This window comes from Xyrauchen texanus, chromosome 28 (genome assembly GCF_025860055.1).
Source record: "Xyrauchen texanus isolate HMW12.3.18 chromosome 28, RBS_HiC_50CHRs, whole genome shotgun sequence".
Lineage (NCBI taxonomy): Eukaryota > Metazoa > Chordata > Actinopteri > Cypriniformes > Catostomidae > Xyrauchen > Xyrauchen texanus.
The window spans coordinates 10533504-10546998 of NC_068303.1; the positions used below are offsets into that span (position 1 = coordinate 10533504).

At 39.5% G+C, this 13495-nt stretch overlaps 1 protein-coding gene across 1 annotated transcript in view; it reads left to right on the forward strand.

The window, feature by feature from the left end:
- The first annotated feature begins 561 nt into the window (after positions 1 to 561).
- The window catches only part of LOC127621985 (transcription factor HIVEP2-like), a 49255-nt gene continuing 36321 nt past the window's right edge, over positions 562 to 13495 (forward strand). The window contains exon 1 of the mRNA XM_052095825.1: positions 562 to 692. The gene's annotated coding sequence lies outside the window, so the exon portion shown is untranslated. The remainder of the gene's footprint in view (positions 693 to 13495) is intronic.

Consider the following 13495-nt stretch of genomic DNA (forward strand, 5'->3'; position numbering starts at 1 on the left):
CTCAAACAGACTCACAATTACACGTCATGATCTATAAGCTAATCAGATCAGTGTCTGGGTTAGCCAAGAGTGAACAGTGAAAGCACATTTACAAAGGGATTTATTAAGAATTAGCCTTGTGAGCTATTTATAGCCCTGCGGGAAGGGGGTGGAGGGAGGGGTGAATGGTGATACCGTGTTGTTATACACACTCTATGGACAATCCCCGGGTCAAAGTCAATGAGGCCAGACATTCATATAAAAGCATAGTTCAATAAGACTCCGTGGCGTTACATGCAAACTCTGATGCAAACAAACAAAAGGCTGCTTGGGATTTTTTTTCCCCTAAGCACCCTGACCCCTTTGTTTGGGGTCAGGTTGAGCTTTTGAGAATTAAAGCGTAATTTGTGAGAAGGCAAAAAAACAGCCAAGCTGAACTGGGACTGCAAAAGTACCTCTAAGCGTAGTATGTTGTATAATCCCTCTAGGGGCCCCAGTGCTATTTTTGTTCCTGGATATGCGTCACAACTGGGTATTTTCTCTGGTGACTAGCTTACATCAGTAGGTCTCCTAGTATACGCTCTAGCTGCAAGAGCCTTCTGATTGATGGGAGTTGCGGCTGGCTGGCATTTTATTCCTGACCTCCTATAATGGACAAGGGGAATTCGAGATCAGTGGAATGTTGTGGATGACCAAAGACCTTGAGAAGCCAGGTTGGTTCACAAATCCATATTTTTTCCTCCTCGTACCTCTCTCAATGTATGGTGACATCCCTGTCTGTGTTTGTAAACTGATGGGGGGCTGATGTTATCGTAAGGACAGGCATTAAAGTAGAGCTGAAAGAGGAGCGTGTGTTAGCTGTTTGTCCATGGCAGGCTGGTCTGCAGTAGGCTGTCAGTGACTGAGGCTCTGCTTGCTTTTCTCGTACAGCTCGCATGCTTAGCTCTTGCTGCCATCTCTGTCTGATAATAACATTAACACAGTGAAATAACCTTGTGCTTGATAGGAATCTGTTTCCTGAGATAGAGAGACACAGAGAGAGAGAGAGAGAGAGCGCTTGTCTTTTCATTTCTCCCTTTGTGTAACTATTTTGCCTCATTCTCCTTCTCTGGGTGCTTGGTGCAGTGCACATAAGAGATGGTACAATTGTTGTTATGCCTTTACAGCTGTGGATGTAATGTAGCTGTTAGATTTCCATTGATCACACATCCTCAGTGTCTGTGTAGGAAGCTTGCAAAGGACTGTCCCCTCGCATACCCCCCCAAACCCCTTGGGTTGTCATGCCTCGCGTCATCCATCAATTTCACCTGAAATTATTAAAAATGCTTGTTTGCAAAGAATGCGTCTCCTTTATTGCCAGACATGTGAACCCCTCCACACACAGCTGTCTGTTTTATTATCATGGCATAGTTCATTATGTGAGGGAATACTCTGATGGTAACACAGGGAAACACCACGTAGACACCCGGCGGCTGTCACAGACGCATGTATATCTCTGCATTAACACCCCTAGTTAAACGTCACCAGCTTCTCTGTTCTCTGCCAGTTCAGAGAATCATTTAATTCAGAAACGTTTGGCTCGCTCTTCCTACGCATAGAATACACGCATATTGACTAAGTCCCATTCAGAAACAAAGACAACAGGGGAACCTGGCTCAGAGTTTACAATGACCTTGAGATGAGTCCCCCATTGCAGGTCATACAGCACATCCTCTGCATTTTCTCCTATCCTTCTCCTGTTGTATGTCTGCTTGTGCAGAGAGAAAGAATTGTAATACTCCTGTCTGATAGCAATGGAATGAAACTCTCTGCCAAGTGTGCTTGAGCATTTTCCATTCACAAATACAGAGACTTTATAATTTCAGCGCTCTGGATTCTCTCACTCTGGAAATGCCCTGTTAGACGCGTGTCACTGAATATAAAACACTTCTTGCGAGAATGCTCTGAAGGAGCAGAGTATGGATTGGTTGTGTGATGTTTGCGTAGAGGATCCGTTGCACTTTACAAAAAATTCAACTTGTTAACATTACTAAATGCATTCCATATAATGAACTAAGAATGAACATTGTTTTTTACTGCATTTGTTAATCTTGGTTAATGTTCATTTGTGAAAATATAATTGTGAATTTGTGTTAATAATACATTTACTAACGTTAATGTATACAACTTTTAATGTTAAAATGTCAATTTAACCAGAGGTTCCAGCTCATAATTTCGTTTTTGATCTTCTTTTTTTGGTTTGTTTGTTTTGGTGTCAGAAATAAACCAGAGCGGGAGCTTTGTCCGCATGTAAGCATGCTAGTAATGTGGTGTTGGACCCTTGTCCACAACAACCTGATACAGACCTCACTTTATCAGTTGCTCTGCCTTGGCAGTGGGACAGGAAGTGATTGTGTTCAGGTTTGGGGCACTGCGTTCTCTGCATCTTGTTATTATTTGATTACCGCAGAGTCTTTTTTAATGTTTGTTTGTGTGTGACACATAATAGATCTATGCATCCAGAAGTCCTCAGAAGGGGGTCTCCTTTTTTTGCCCCAATTTTCTGTTTAGTGTTAAAATAGTAAAAATGCCATATAACTATTTGACCAACAAGATACTTTCAGCCTTCAAAGTGCTTAATGGCACTTTACTCAGCATCTGACCTTCGGTTCTTTTGTGTGTCCTACACAGTCGTTATGTATAGTGCTTTCTTTATACAGTTCCTCTTTTCATAGTTTACTTGAATGAAATAATTTCTCCACCAGAAGGCTTACCTATTTGTATGCATTTTCCTTCTTATCATGACACATTTTCCAGACCGTCTTCACATGCTGATTAAAATCAGCCATTTACAGTTAAGTACCTGATTACAAAATAGTGTTTTGATGATAAATTCCACTATTCAGTGGCTGAGTTGAAAACAGCTCCATTTGAAGATGAAAATAATCTAAAATGAATAGAGAACTGTAGAGTACAGATGGCAGGACGAGGCCACCTGTACACCTGAGAGGAATTATTTCCTATGACCTTGCACCAGGGCTCTCCGCCCTCTGCTGAAGATGAGCAAAAGAGATGATCAACACATACATGCTCGTCCCTCCCGGATCATTTCCTTTTTTCTAAAGTGTCTCTGTGCTTACACAGAGACCCCTTTTTCTCAAGTACCATGTTTTGACAGTTGCTAATGAAAAAGCAAAGAATTTAGTTGTCTCCCAACAATGGTTTGCATTGACACTCCTGAATAGTTTAATAGATACCATCAGGGTAGGTAAAAAGTCAAGACAGCCCACTGACCAGTATTAGAGAGATGCACAGGTAGGAAGCATTTTCCCCCTATTAACATCTCCGACCTTTGTATGAGTAAATGTTGTTATTCTATTAATTCATTATTCTTACATATATCTGGGTCTACATATTTAGGGGCTGCTGCATATTTTCTTCCTGTTTACTATTCTTTTCTATTTAATTAATCATTTTCTTTTCGATTATTGCTATTTTATTTGTACATTACAGGGAGACCATACCAAAAACCTCAGAATTTGTATTTTATTTTAATTGACATGACATTTAACAAAACCATGATTGATGCATTGTTTGACTCATTCTGAGGCTTATCCTTGAAATATCGAAATATCCTTGATATTAATGTTTGTTTGCTTTTTCCATGTATTTGAAAAAATAACAACATCACGAATCACATTTTTTGTACAGTAGCTTAAAGGCAGATGGCCCACTTAAAACTGCTGTTCTATTTTGAACAGGACCGTCAGTGATCAAAGCCAGAAGAAACAGTTCTCTCAATTTTGTCAGTGGTGAAATGTCTGCTATCATAAGAAACAGTAGCTGAGCACTTGAGCAACTGCAGGACAAATGCAGCAGGGTCTGATCGAAACAGCATGGCCAGGTTTTCATAATGAAAGCTTAGGCTTTCATTCAAACCTACTCTAGCTGTGCCGTGTGACGCAAATGTCACTGATCTAAGTGCCAGAAGAGTTTGGAGGTGTGTGGATGGAGCTTGGACAGACCCTGACTGCATCCCCTCTCTGTCTGTGGCCTTGGCTCTGACTGGGCTAAGCTCTCCATACCTTCTGTTCGCTATTGGCGAGTGCCAGATCTGTAGCAAACAGAGAGACCTGTACACCCAACTAGGGCTGGGCGGTATATCAACTTTTTAAGATATATCTATATATTTTCAAATGAGCTATAGGATGAGACAATACTGTTTATATCAATATAGTTTGATGTTGCATTACATAACCCGTTTCTTCCGTATAGCCATGCCGTGTTTGCATCTCTCTTCTCGCACACTTTTTGTGCAACCCCGCCCCCACTCGCTCACAAGTTCTTCTGCAACATAGAGGGAGACAAAGCGCCGGTCCACACTGCCAAAGAAAACTCACCCTGTGTCTCAATCAACTCCCTAGCTCCCTATGTCCTGAATCAGTATATCATAAACATTAATTCGGGCACTGGTAAGGGTACTGATCCACTGAACATTGTGACACTTATGACTCAATCACCTTATTACGTTAACGTTAACGAGCTTGTGCATTGTAGCACAGCTGTTATTAATCAGCAACGTTACTGTATAAATGACACTATCATTTATTTTCGTTGAAGATATTCAAATGTACAGTAATATAGACCTTTTTCACACTCTGTGTTTTAAAACGCGAAGTAAACGTTTGCAGGGTAAACTTCGACAGCAGTGGATGGGAGTGAATTGGAGATCACAGCAAATATTATTTTCATTATCCATTTGCTCCAAGGCCAAAAGAAAAAAAATCCACTATTACTTTTGAATGACTTTCCAGAAGAGGACAAAATAGAGAGTGGTGGATTAAGACAGTAAAATGGGAGAAGATGCCAAATGTACTGTCAGTCTCTCAGCAGCTGTAATAGAAACCCCCTCACAGCTGTGGTAATTTATTTTTAAAACTAATTCCAGGGTAATATAGCACAAATCATGATGTTTTAAATGTACACTCAATAATCGAAATTTACACTGATAAATATGGCAGAAACGCATCATCACAGTCTGTGAAATAGGTCTATTTTACCAGATAAATGGCATAATGTAATAAAAATATAAAGGAGTTTATTTTAAACCTTCTTCTAAAAACTTAAATATTTAAAAGATTGTTTCACTTTCATGGTAATTATGAAAGAAAGACATTAAAAACAAAATCTCTTTTTAAGAGAAAATAATGCTTGGACCTCATAGTTTTACACTTGTGCTCATCATCTAATGATTTGAGAGACTTCAGAAGACACAAGGACATTTCCGGTAAGGGAACATAGTGAGCAACGATGCTCCCTGGTTTTTAAAGTGCATTGTGGGAGTTTTAATAATAACTGCTGCAACCCCAGCCGCGAAGCCTTCGCAGCCTGAAAAGTCTTCTGCCCCGAAACAAAGCCCGTTGCATGCTTCATTTATCATTTCACTTGTGGCTTTGACTTACAACGGAACATTTGCCCACTTCTTAGAAAATATAGAGATATACACTACCGGTCAAAAGTTTTGAAACACTTGACTGAAATGTTTCACATGATCTTAAATATCTTTTGATCTGAAGGTGTATGCTTAAATGTTTTAAATTAGTTTTGTAGATACAAAAATAATTGTGCCACCATATAAATTAATTTCATTATAAAACTAAAATGTAATAAAAAAAATAAAAGTTTTTGAAATTGATGACTTGGACCAAATAATAAAGAAAAGGCTAATAAGTGCCCAACATAGATTGGAACCCCTTCAATACTGTTTAAAAAGAATCCCAGGGTGATACCTCAAGAAGTTGGTTGAGAAAATGTCAAGAGTACATGTCTGCAAATTCTATGCAAAGGGTGAATACTTTCTTAAAATCTAACATAGTTTTGATTTATTTTGGATTTTGTTTAGTCACAACATAATTCCCATAGTTCCATTTATGCTATTCCATAGTTTTGATGACTTAATTCTAATATGTGGAGAAAATAATAATAATAATAATAAATTATATATATATATATATATATATATATATATATATATATATATATATATATATATATAGGCATAGAAATATATAATAAGAATGAGTGTTTAAATTTGTTTTGACTGGTAGTGTATATTGTGTATCGCCATTCAGCCTAAATATCCTGAGATATGAGTTTTGATCCATATTGCATAGCCAAAAACCCAACGTCTGCCAAATGGGCAAGCACTCTATGACTTACACTTCAGTGTGAGCGAGAGACAGAAAGAGAGAGAGAGAGAGAGAGAGAGAGAGAGAGAAAAGGCAAGATCAAATTGTTAGATTCCAATAATCATGATTTATCCATGATTTCTTAGTAATAATGCAATCTCCTGATTGTGTGTAGTTCTTGCAGTGCAGCTGAATGGCCATGAAGAGGTGCCTTTATAAACATGAATAAAGTAGGAGAGAGTGGGCAAGGAGTTCAGTCAAGCTGACCTGGTGCCTTATAGCATGTTAATGTAGATTTGAATGTTTGAGTGTGTACTCTGTTGTTATTAAATTCTGCCTGCCAGCAGCTTTCTTGTGTCTGTACATTTTTTGTGTATTAAACTGTAAGTGTGTGTTCATTGGCTTGGCCCAACATGTGGGCTGAGCTCAGGAAGTGGGCAGGCAGGCATGTGGCCCTCTGCCACTTGGGCCCCAGGGTTCGAAACACAGATGGCCCACTGACATCAGCCCAGGCCTGGGGTCGGCTTAGACATCATACAGAGAGAAAGAGAGAGAGATGTATGACATTCTCAGCTGAAAAGATGAAAAGACAACAGTGAGAGACTCCAAGATGAGAGATATACAAAGACACGGCCTGTGCTCAGGTGAGAAAGCTTGCAGATTTGGAAAATTTAAGCCAGAATTTGAGAAGTGAATATAAAAGGAGAGCTAGAAAGAGTGTGTGGAACTCCATGCAGAGGCAAGTGTGATGCTTAAGAACAGCCAGGAAACTGGTGGGGTTTATTCCATGGCGTAACACTTGAATCACAGGTGAGATCACCTGTCTCCACTGGCCTGAATCAACCACATTCCTGGCAGCTTTCGCTCCAGAAAAGTTTGTCATGATCGAGCAAGTAAAAGCAATTTACGATCCAGTTCAATCCCAGGTACAAATTTGACATTTAGTAATGTACATTTGTAGACTTTTATTGCGCAGGCATACATTTTTCTGACGGCCTTGCCTGAACCCACCCTTATCCCTTGGCTTAATCTTTTATTGTTTTGTTAAAAGTGAACAGATATCAGACCCTGTTTTAAAATTAGGTTTAGACATGTTTTCTCTCAGATAGATCAGGCTCACATTTTATCAATAGAATTGTAGGGGACAAGAAACCGGCTGTATGCCGGATTTGAACCTTCATCTCCCACATGAGCACCACAGGTCAAAGTGTCTGGAGCATTGGTGCTAACTGCTACACCACAACTATTTTTTTTGTACTGCAACAAACAGAAGCAGAGGAGGAGGAAGTTGGTAAGATATAATAATTTTCCTTTGTTTGTCAGATACAGAAATAAAACCTATCTGTGATCTAGGAAGACAGTTCTTTATTATGCGAATTATTTAGAGGTTTCAGAACAGAGAATAATAAGACTAATGGAGATAGAGAGAGGTTACTCTAATGGAACTCACCTGAATCTTAAACCACTAAAGAGCAGACAAGAGCAGCTGACGTTTATTCAGCCTATTAATGCTCTGACACTGAGGCAAGGTGAGGGCCACACTTGTATTTTTAGCCCATGAATGGAAGGAGCCATCAGATGAGTCAGAGAGAAGAATGGACAGAAAATTTTAAGAAACTGGAAAAAAATGTGCAGGCAGATGGAGAGGCGGCCTTTATGGGTTGCTGTGACTGAGATTGTGCTGCTCTATTTAAAAACCACAGGAGTTTGTGAATGCTGCCGTAGGGTACATGGCATGTGTGTGGAGATGGAGACACAGGAGTGTGTAAATAAGTGAAGAACAGAAAAATTGCAGCTAGCATTGCAGCGCTCATTACAGTGCGACCCAGATCTGACCCTAAACTGCATTGGGCATGACATCTACGGACCGCCACACATTTTAGCATAAGGCCAGAAACTTGTGGTGCACCGATCGATCAGCCACTGACCTAAATCTGCCAATTTTTGTCTTAAATCCATGATCGGCGATCAGCCAATTGTGTCTAGATTCAGGGTTGAACTTTTTTGAAGCACGCATGCACTGCTACTCCAATGAATGTGCGCTTGCTCAGCCCTTGAAGCATACAGTGTAGCCACTGGAGGGTGAATTGGTGGCAATTCTAAGCATTCAAAAATTTCAACTTTCAGTCATGCTGTAATTTAGATGAAAATGAAGGTTTGTTTTAAAACGTGTGTACGAATAATATGTGTATGAATATTAAGCTGCCCATTTTCTAGAGTCAGTATGGAAGTTATTCTGACTCACTGCACAGTGAGCACGGAGAGAATAAAGAGACTTCAAATGGGCATAAAAACAAATTAAACAACAAATAAACATGCAAATACAAATTTGAGTATGCGTGATGTAACATGAGTCGTGACAATCAGACGGTGTGTGGAGCGATAGGGACTGTTTGAGCGATCATGACCGCTATTAGCTTCTTCCCCTTCAACATGAGCGCTCTCATAAAGCGAACACGCGTGCTCGTCATATGCTCTCAATATCTCATCAGTCACGCATCTCAGCGCTATTCCTAGTTCCTCACAGTTGCAGATTTGGAGCTAGTAATAGACAACTTTCTTATTTTTGAACGCAACTCTGTTGTGTGTGATGCCATCATGGTTTTTACTGGTTACAATGTATGTCACAATAACATTTGATATTGACAACACAACTATTCATAACTGTTTTCAAATAAATGTTAGCAATAGAGCCCAACTGATATGGGATATTTGTTTCCATTGTCCTAAGTCAGGTATTGTGTTTGGTAATGTTGTCATGTTAGGCCAAGTCATTGTTTATATTCAAGTCAAGTTTATGTCTGTTTAAGTTTATGTCAAGTTTATGTCAATTCAAGTTTATAGTCAAGTTCTTGTTTTGTATTTTGTTCACATTTATAGTTAGGGTTTTTGGATTTCACGTTTGGAAAAAATGTGCACTTCATCGTCATCGTCTTTATCATCATCATCGCCAGCAACATCGTTACAGAAATACCTGACCTACAATGAACCCAGCAATCCAACTCCTACGCCTACATCAGTGGAAACATCCCCTGGAGGATTATGTGGAGGACTCTGGCCCACCAGGTTGACTTTAATGAGATTGCCCTCTAGGACTGTTTCCGTTTTAGAATGAGTGAGCCAATCTCCTCTTTTATGCCTGGTGGTCACAGTCCCCTCAATCTGGTTCAGTATATCGACCTTGCCCTGCAGATTACTGGTTCCATGTTCACTGTGGGGGAGGCGGATGCCGAGCCGGAGTTCCACGTCATGGCCGCCGAGCCGGAGTCCAACGTCATGGCCACCGAGCCTCGACATGCTCGACATCAACTCGGCCCTATGTTCCCTTGGCTCCACTGTGGTCCTTCAGCCTGTTGGCTTTATCGGGGTCCCTCATTCCTCCAGCTCCTCCTTGGTCAGTGACCTGGCTACGCCTCATCCCTCCGATCCATCAGCTCCACCGGTGACCTCCATCCCTATGGCTCCGCCTTTGTCCTCAGCACCACTAGCTCTGCCTCAGTCTTCCAATCTATTAGCTCCGCCTTGCTCCTCCAAGGCTCCAGTGCTGCCTTGGTCCTCCCTGTATCGGCACTACCACAAGCATACTTTTCACAAGTAGATGCGAGCGCTTGACCAATGCGCGGTACAGTTGAACATGCTTAACCTGTTCTTGCGTTACTTGGAAACATACCTCAGTGATCAATTGGACGAAAGTGTTATCTTTAATAGTCTGTGCTATTAAAATGAATGTGTTATTAGTCAGGTAAATATATTGAATTCAACTTACTTGTTAAGTAATATTCTTATCAAAGAGAAAACCCACCGTTGAAGCAGACAGTTCACACTAGTCCGCTACTGTGCCCCTATGCAACATAGAGAATGCAACGCCTATTTGCGTTGTGTAATGAGTTACGGTCTGACACAACAACACACAAAATTGAGCTTGCATAGCTAGAAGCTGCATTCAGGCAATTCCGTAGATTATGTTTCGTCATGAACTGTTCACCGTTTCACTCAAAACACATGGCTGTCCTTTGCCCCTTGCCCTTTGTAAGCATCTAAATAAAATGTCTGAATAAGCAAAAGTTGATTGGCAAGAGATTAGCAGTCCTACAACAATGAAATTAAGGGCAGGTATAACAGAGAGAGCTTATCCCTATTGTCCATTCCTTATTGCCACTACATGGTAGAGTGTCCTGTGGCACAGAGGAGAGGTGACTGCCACTCATCCATCTGTGAACAGCTTCACTTAACATAAGCTGAGCAGGAAGCCATTCAGCAGTGGAAGAAATTAGATCTTTATTTTCTTTCTGTCTGCATTTATCACTTGTGGAGACGGCAGAGGCTGCCCAGGTTGGAAGTGAAATTGGCATCCTTGGAGAAAAGGGGTATCAGTTTTTGGCTTTACAGTTGAACTGAATTAATATAGCATTGTGGTGGAGCCAGTCAATGGTTGCATCAGTCATGATGTGGCCATAAAGAATATAACCTCAGCTGGCATTAGGCTAAAACACAGGCTGGAGGGTAGGAAAAGTGTCAGTTTGATATGTAATATATTTTTCTATTCAGGGTTAGGAGGGTTACTTTTAAAAAATGTATTCCACTAAAGATTACAGAATACAAACTGTATAATGTAATTTTCAACATATTCTGTTAGTTACTCAAAGTCAGTAACACAATGTAAATACTTTGGATTATGTGTTTGGTATTGGCATGAAAGCAATGAATGAAGCCTAATATCTTATGCAGTGTTGTAAATATATCTTGTTTTAATAAAAACAATTTTTTAAAGGAAAACAATACAAAATTCTCATTAAGAGTGGGGTTTTCCTTTGTCCTATATATATTTAAAGGTTTACTAGAGAAAAAATATTATCTGACTAGATTTTCTAGATAGAATTCATTATAAAATACAATCCACCTGGTAACAGCATGTAAGGAGCTAGAAATAGCAATTTTATCTTAGATGTTTCTGATCTTATGTGGATTCTGTTAATAGGAGGTGGAAAACATATTATTTGTATCTTGTTATAAGCTGCCAAAGGCTACACTGGTTAGCTTTTCGAATGTACAGTAAACAGTAACCTACGCTGTTACTAATATTTTGTCATTTAAATACGTTATGTGTATTATTGAATTCTGTTACTAACCAAAGTAACAGAATTCACTGTCTCAACTTAAGTTGGTCTCCTACACACTCCCATATTTAAAAAGAAAAATGGTCTTCTGGCATTCCATCTCTGAATTGTAAATGTATTAGCATATACTTGCTCAGAATTTCACATTATATGTTGATGTTAAAAAATATACAGTAGACTGCCTGTGGGGATATCCCATACACATGAACACACAGAGAGATCCTCACACTCAGATCCCAGGGCTCCAGCATATGCAGGGCACGGATGTCTGGCCCATGGAGTGGGAGGAATGTAGAAAACCTCGTAACGCACCTCTGATTTTCCACTCCTGCTGTGTACACATCCCATTATCAGTTTTATATGAACACTGGAAATTCCTCCGGTGAGGTGGCTCCGGCGCCCTGATGCCCTGGGCGGCAGGGCCGCTACATTCCTGGCTGGAGGGCCTCCTTCCGAGACGACCAAGGGTGGCCCCTTCATGGCTCGTTTAATAGTGATATATATATATATATATATATATATATATATATATATATATATATATATATATATAAACTGGTACACTCCATTGCCCCCTTGCACAACCTTACTTCTCTGCTCTTTAGCATGCAATGCAACACCACAGAATATGTGTTTAAATTTATTTAGTATTTAGTTGCATGTATGCATGTTTTTGTGTGTGCAATACACAATGACCTCATGAGCTGGCAGGTCAGGCTGTCTTTTGCTCTCCATTTGTTGATCCAAATCTAATTAAACGCTGGTTAAGGAATTGTTTTTGGTAATGGCAAACTGTAAAGTAGCTGTTGGTAGATTTCTGATGTGTCAGGGAACAGGATTGGTTGTATAATACACAGGGTGAACAAAGGGTTTCTAAGTTTGATTTAGAATATTATTGCATTCTGTCTTGTAGATGAAATGGATTTCTTTGGGCTCATGTTTTTCAGAATACATTTTGATAATAACGGAATACCAGAAAATAATGACAGCTGTTGTCATGGACATAATACAGACAGTACACTGCACATGTAGCAAAACGTATCTTCAAGAAGTCATATGCTAGAATTATCCATGTCAGACAAAATACAGACAGTGCTCAAATAAAATAGAATGGATGTTGAATCAGGCTTATTCAGCAAATAAATGAGCATGCTTGGATTTCATTAAGCGGGTTCTGCAGATATTTTACTCAGCATGAATATGCAAAAACCAATACTAAATCAGTAACAATGGTATAAGTTTTTTCATTGAAATCCGTATTAGCACTCAGAATGTGTGACGTTTGTGTCTGAGATTCTTGAAAAGATTTGATGTAGTCACATTTCACTACAGCTCCACAGTACATGGAGAGCTAATCTGGGTTAAAATGGGCTCAAACTTGTTTTGCTTAGAAAGTGTTGCAATCCATTTTTGGTATTATTCTTGTGTTCTGTTCTATATTTACCACAAACCTGTTTTAGATTATAGTAAGAATGGTAAATCAGGTGCAGCAATGACGTGGCAGCTTTAGCAGTTCTCTGACCTTTTGCGTAAATATTACGGAGTACATATTATTTGGGTGTTCCTTTTATTTACCACTAAACTACTTTAAGATTATAGTAAGACGTGTAAATCAGGTGCTGCTATGACGTGGCAAGTTTAGCTGTTTTTGGTTCTCTGAAACATTTTCGTAAATATGTGAGATTACGTTATTTGGGTGTTCCTTTCTTTATTTAGCTCAAAACTACTTTTAGATTATAGGTGCTGCAATAATATGGCATCTTGAGCAGTTTTCATAAATAATAGAGATTACATATTATTTGATTGTTAATTTTATATATATCACCCGAAAACTACTTTCATTTTATAGCCTGGCATCTCTATCAGGTGCTGCATTGACATGGCAGCTTTAGCAGTTTGCATTTCTTGGACCATTTTCGCAAATATTATTGATTACTTACTGGCTACAGGTTAATGAAATGTTTAAGGAAAATACAAGGTAAAGACTAGGCACTTGTTATGCTGGGTGTGGAAGCAGGACAGGACAGACAGTGGTGCGGATCCAAACGTGGTATTTTATTAAGAATAAACAAAAGGTAAACACAAAGAAAAGTCCACGTGGGGAAAACAGGAAACTGATACACAACGAGACAGATATAAACACGATGAAACAAACTCTGAACTCGGGTAGGGAACACGGACCAGGCTTGACGACATGCAAGAAACGAAACATTCACAAACAACGACCGACAG